The sequence below is a fragment of the Tupaia chinensis genome, unplaced genomic scaffold (assembly GCF_000334495.1).
Source record: "Tupaia chinensis unplaced genomic scaffold, TupChi_1.0 Scaffold000274_1, whole genome shotgun sequence".
Taxonomy (NCBI): domain Eukaryota; kingdom Metazoa; phylum Chordata; class Mammalia; order Scandentia; family Tupaiidae; genus Tupaia; species Tupaia belangeri.
In genome coordinates this window covers 2,108,045-2,113,988 of record NW_006159756.1, presented here as the reverse complement: position 1 = coordinate 2,113,988, position 5,944 = coordinate 2,108,045, and the positions used below count along the sequence as shown (strand labels likewise).

At 48.8% G+C, this 5,944-nt stretch overlaps 1 long non-coding RNA gene across 1 annotated transcript in view; it reads left to right on the top strand.

Moving 5' to 3' along the window:
* Window positions 1–5,050, top strand: part of LOC102491281 (uncharacterized) — a 6,570-nt gene extending 1,520 nt beyond the window's left edge. Inside the window, exons 2-3 of the long non-coding RNA XR_003549593.1 lie at window positions 4,052–4,179; window positions 4,831–5,050. This is a non-coding gene — a long non-coding RNA (uncharacterized LOC102491281). The remainder of the gene's footprint in view (window positions 1–4,051; window positions 4,180–4,830) is intronic.
* Window positions 5,051–5,944: the final 894 nt, after the last annotated feature.

Genomic DNA, 5,944 nt, shown 5'->3' with positions numbered 1-5,944 from the left:
GAGGATATACAGGTTACTGCAAATTCCCATTTTAAAAGAGGTCATCTTGGAGCCAATGGTGGTGCAGTGGTCAAGGTGCTGGACTCCTATATGGCTGACTGTGGTTTGAGTCCCAGACGTGCTGGGTACATGGAGAGAGGAGACTGGAGAAGGGATTGCAGCATAGTCATCCTCCCTGGGAGGGATTTCTCACTTTCTCTCTGTCTCTCTCTGGCAAATGCACATGCCCTATGGCACAAAACTTAAGGGAAAGTTTATCTCAGCATTTTCATAGATCAAGACCTTATAAACCACCCACATTCCATCTGTGTCATCAGATCCATACTCATGGATGTGCCCAGACACCGTGTGAGGAGCTGCTGGAGAGCACAAAACGTGGGTTCTGAAACCGGGTGTGCAACAGGTGTGGGAATGCATGCATAGGAATGGTGTCTGTGTAAAGTGAGGTTAGGCATAATTTTTATTACTAACTGTATTTGTGAAACATTCTTTGTTTTAATTCTTTTTTTAAAACTAGGCTGAAAACAAAGCGAGACAAAGCAAAAGCACTAGGCCATCCCCACGGGCAGTGGTTAAGTGCTATGCTGGGGAGGTGATCCCACGTGGCTCACTGCAGCTGCACTCTGGTCCTGGTGTGGCATGCCAGGTGCCTGTATCGAGAAATGCAGGAAAGGGACCAGCAGTTAGCATAATGGCTGTGTCGCTGGACTCCCATGTAGTTGACTGCGGTTCGAGTCCCAGACCCTGTGGCTTAAACTCATGCCGGGCACATGTGCATGCGTGCCCAGGATCCCGAGAGGAGAATGGAGGAGAAGGGATTGCGGCGTGGCCATGCCCCCTGGGGTGATTTCTCGCTTTCTCTCTCTCTCTCTCTGTCTTTCTGGCAAGTGCATGTGCCCTATAGCAAAAAACCTCTCAAAAAAAAAAAAAAAAAAGAGAGAGATGCAGGAAAGAGGACTGTGCTGTGACCAGACCCCACTGAGGGACGCTTTCTCTCCTCTCTCTTCATTATACATATGCACCCTCTGACATTAACAAAGAAAAAATACAGGCACCAGCAGTTAGCGTAATGGCTATGTCGCTGGACTCCCACGTAGTCAACCACGGTTCGTGTCCCAGACCCAGTGGCTTACGGTCACTCCAGGCACGTGTGCATGCGTGCCCAAGATCCCGAGAGGAGAATGGAGGAGAAGGGATTGCGACATGGCCATCCCCCCTGGGGGTTGATTTCTCTCTTTCTGTCTCTCTGTCTCTCTCTGTTTTTCCAGTGAGTGCATGCACTCTAAAGCAAAAACCTCTCAAAAAAAAAAAAAATACACATGCACACACAGCCCCCCTCCCCACGTTTAAAAATTCACTGAGTTCAAAAGAATACTCAAAAGAGTCCTCCTTTCATGCCAGTTCCTTAGCCTCCCTCCCCAGAGAAGGACTTTTATATTCAGAGCCTCTTTTTATAATCAGAAACAAAAGGACATTTGCATCTTGATAAATGAATACACTCTTTGTTTCTGGGTTTGCAGCTTGACTGTGGAGAGTCTTAGGGCTGGGAAAGATGTCCGCATTGGAATCTGAGACTCAGCATTTTAAATAATTGCTCTGCCACTTGGTGTGGTCAAACAAGTCACCACAGCTCTCCAAACCTGGGCTTTCTCCTCTTCAAGATGGAGGCAAAGCCGCGCTCAAGGCTGACTGAGATTAGATGTGATGCTCTCAGGGTCCCTTCGTGCCGTTGGGCTCACACACACATGCAGTCATTACAGCGACGGCTGCTGGCGTGTGGCGCGTGAACCGATGGTCCTCAGGAGTGTGGATCAGACAATGGGACGTCCGTCCCTTTACTTGGCACGGAACAATTTCTGAGGTGGAAAGCAGGAATATGAAAATGCCCGGCGTTGATGTGGGCTTTTGGGAACCACAAATCCCTCTGTACCCGGGTCCCTGGGGGTGCGGAGGTTCAGTGAGGAACCGGCCGAGATGAGGTTCTGGGGCTAAGCAGGCCACGATGTGAGGCTATGGGCAAACCGAACACGCATGTTCTCGAACACTCAGAGAGAGTGCGCCCCAACCAGTCGGGACCTCGAGCTGCACCCAGGAGTAAGGAAGTGAACATGCAGCCATCCTTGGTGCTGAGCCCTGGGGAGCCGTCGCCCATGGGTGAGACCCTGCCTGCGTGCACTGACCTCTGCTCTGGTTTGGGGAACAGAACTTGGAGCTCTTGAATGACCATCAAGGGGCTGGGGGCCGAGCAAGGTCAGGCGGGGCCAGGTGCTGAATGTGTTGAGCCCTGACTACATGTGAGACAACTTAGACACTTATTTTATTTACTTACTTACAATTTGACCAGAGAGAGGAGAGCAGGGGAAGGGAGAAAGCAAGCCACTAGGTGTGGGACTCAAACCATGGTTGGCCATGTGGGAGTCCAGCGCCTCAGCCGCCATGCCACCTGCTGGTCCCATACACATATCTTTCTCTTCTCATTTTTTTACATTAGAAGGTGCTACTGCGCCGTTTGCAGATGAAGCCCTCAGGCTGGGGGAATTAGTGACTTTATGAAGGCCACCCAGCTACCAAGTGACGGTGCTGCCACCCAGACTCAGGCTGACTCACCTCCAGCTGGCACCTTTCCGATCACTCCGAGCTGGCTGCCAAATTCCATCGCCTCGGCTTGGGCTTCAGGGAGGAGGTAGCTTCGTACCGTGGAAAGGCAAAACCGCTCTCTGAAACGAGGACACTCGGAGTCAGTCCTTCCTGTTGGGGACCAGGGGGGATCTCTGGGACTTGGCTCTGTTTTCTACAAAGCGGGGATCATGACACTTGAGGCACTGGTTGCCTGACAGATCACATAGCCCTGAAACGTCAGAGCTGTGTAAATGTTGGCCATGCTGCTTAGGAGCTAGCCGTTTAGGATGGCTCCGAAAGAGACCTTGCCGAGCAAGGTAGGAGAGGCAGGGGCTGCCCTTAGCTTGAGCCTGGAGAGACCAGAGGAGAGTGGCCTACGTCACCTGGACCAGGCTGGCTTTGCACTGTACTTGGTATCCTGAAGAGGATCAGTAAACATTACCTGAAATTAATCCAGGCACTGCACAGAAGTGGTTTGGATAGAATTAATCCTTTGGTTAAATATTTGTTATTTACTATGTAGGGTTCTGAGCTGGCCCCTAGGGAGACAGAAGAAAATGAAACAGTTCTTTATAACATGAGGGAGAGGGGGAGAAATCGAACTAGAGACTTTCTAGAACTGCTGAGGAGCAGAGATGAAAGCGCTCCTGTCTGACAGAAGGTTACCCTGCAATCAGGGCAGAGAAACCAGAGCCACCACAGAGTGGGACACACCTGCAGGTGGTCAGAGGGAGGGAAGATGCCTGCGTGGGGGCAAGAGAGGAGAGGCAGGCAAAGGGGACATCGCTGGGAGCTGAAGATCCACGGTCCTTTGACTTAACGTGTAAGTGGTCAGTGGAGTTCAAGACCCGGGCTGTGGGGAGTTCTGAGGATCTGGAGGAAGGAGGCGGGCCGGGAAGAGGTGGGGTGGGAGGCATGGGTGGGATGCTGAGGAAGGGGATGAGAAGGAGGGAACTGAGAATTGTTGAGCAAGGAGCTCTTTGGGTAGGGAATGGGCCAGTAGGTAGGTTTCCCTTCATGACATGGGGAGAGCCAATGCATGAATGCTTTATATGTCACTGGTCATTTAATTTTTCTGAAACTCAATTTCATCCATAAAAGGAAGCTGATTATATGTATTTCTTATGGTCTTTGTGTGAAGATAAAGTTTATCTAGAAAAGAGATTGTTGTATGAAATTTAAAAGTAGGAGCTGGTGGGGCCAATGAGTAGCATGGTATTTAAGGTGGTTGGATCTCACTATGGCCAACTATGTGGTTCAAATCCTAGACTAGGCAGATTGCAAAACACACTGGGTGTGTGCGTGTGTGTATGTCCAAAATCCCAGAAGAAGGGACAAATGGAAGAGGAAGAGGAAGGGCTGTGGGTGACCATGAAGAAGCGCCCCATGGGGGATGATTCTTTCTCACTTTTTCTCTTTCTCTTGTCTCCAGCGAACCTGGTGCCCTCCAGCAAATGACAAAAAGAAATACATATGGCCTGGAGGACCACCAGGAAGAAGCGGGCTGCTACCCTGCTTACCGGCTGACTATGTGGCTGTCACGAGACTTTCTTTCTCAAGGTAAGTCCAGGCCTGCAGGTCCCTAATCACTTACCCTGCTCCGCATACTATCGTCACTGCCAATCAGTTGTTTGAGATGGCTCCTGCCAACCGACTCTCATCCAATCTTGTCCTCCCACATGTCCACAAGACGCTCCTTTCTCACCTTTGCCCAGCGTTGCCTCTTTCAGAACGCCTTAATGTACTGTACCCTTTTACTAGTATGAAAGACCCTAGTTTTTTTCTTTTCTTTTATTATTTGCCAGAGGGCACATGCACTCACCAGGGAAAAATAGAGAAGAGGAGAAAGCACTCCTCCCAGTGGGTTTGGTCATGCCACAGTCCCTTCCCCTCCATTTTCCTATCTTCTTGGGATTTTGGACATGCACACACATGTACCTGCTGTGTTTCTCAAGCCTCCAGGGCTGGGATTCAAACTGTGGGAGACCATGTGAGACCCGGTTCCCTTAACCATCAGGCTGTGGGGCTGCTCTACAAGACCCTAGCTTCTCAGCGTCAGTGGGCATGTTGCCATTCCCATCTGGCCTTGCTCCTGGGGTCTGACTGCACATCCCAGAGTCTGCCCCTTATTTGATGCTAGCTCAGTGAGGCCAGGAGATTCCCTTTTCCCTTTTAGCTTTTGCTTTACAGTTTTTCATTCTGGCTTGACAGCTGGAAGGAGAGAAGGAGATCTACGTCAGAGCATACGCGCCCCTGCGGGCACACACAAGAATGTTTCAAGCCTGGCTGTGTAATGCAGAAATACTGGAACCATCTCACGGCTGAAAATCACTCAGGTGTGTGTGCCTGTGTGCCCAAAGTCCTGAGAGGAAAATGGAGGAGAGAGGATGGCAGTGCAGCCAAATCCACTGGAGGGGAGAGTGGTTTCTTACTTTCTTTCCCTGTCTCTCAACTCAGTGGATAAGTGGATTCTAATGTGTTTACAAGATAGAATACTATGCAGCCAAGAAAAGGAACAACAGAACTGGAGGCATCAAGAAGAACAAATCCCAGGAACATAACGCTAAATGAGAAAAGTCACAGAAAAATACTAATTCCTTTTATCTAAAGTTTAAACACATGCAAAACTAAAAAGGTACCTTTCAAGGACATAGATATGAAGCAGACATATAAAGAAGAGTAAGAGTAAGGCAAGTAAAAGGCAGAAGATTCAGAAATGTGGTCATCTTTGTGGTGAGAGGAAAGGCAATGGGGTGGGCCAGGCAGGTGCAAGGAGGTTCCAAAAACTGGTTGCAGGTGCAGGAGTTTTATTTTACCATTATTCATGACACTTTGTACATATTTACTAAGCATTTAAAAAATCTACTTAATAGCAATACAATTCTTTTTTTAAGAGATATTTTTGCTATAGGGTGGTGTGCACTCACCAGAGAGACAGAGAGAATTAGAGAGACAGAAAGCCAGAAATCATCCCCCAGAGGGATGGCCACAGCACAGTCCCTTCTCCCCCGTTCTCCTCTTAGGATTTTGGGCACATACACACACATGCCTGGCATGAGTTTTAAGCTGCTGGGTCTGGGACTCAAACCGCCATTGACTATGTGGGAGTCCAGTGACATAGTCATTAAGCCATCTGCTGGTCTTTACTCTTAGTTCTTTTTTCTTTTCTTTTCTCTCTCTCTCTCTGTGTGTGTGTGTGTGTGTGTGTGTGTGTGTGTGTGTGTTAGATTTATCTTTAGCAAATAGCAGATAGTCTTTTTTTTTTTTTTAAACTCATCTGAGGCAGATAACATTTTTTGAAGGTGACTGTACAACCTCTGCCTAT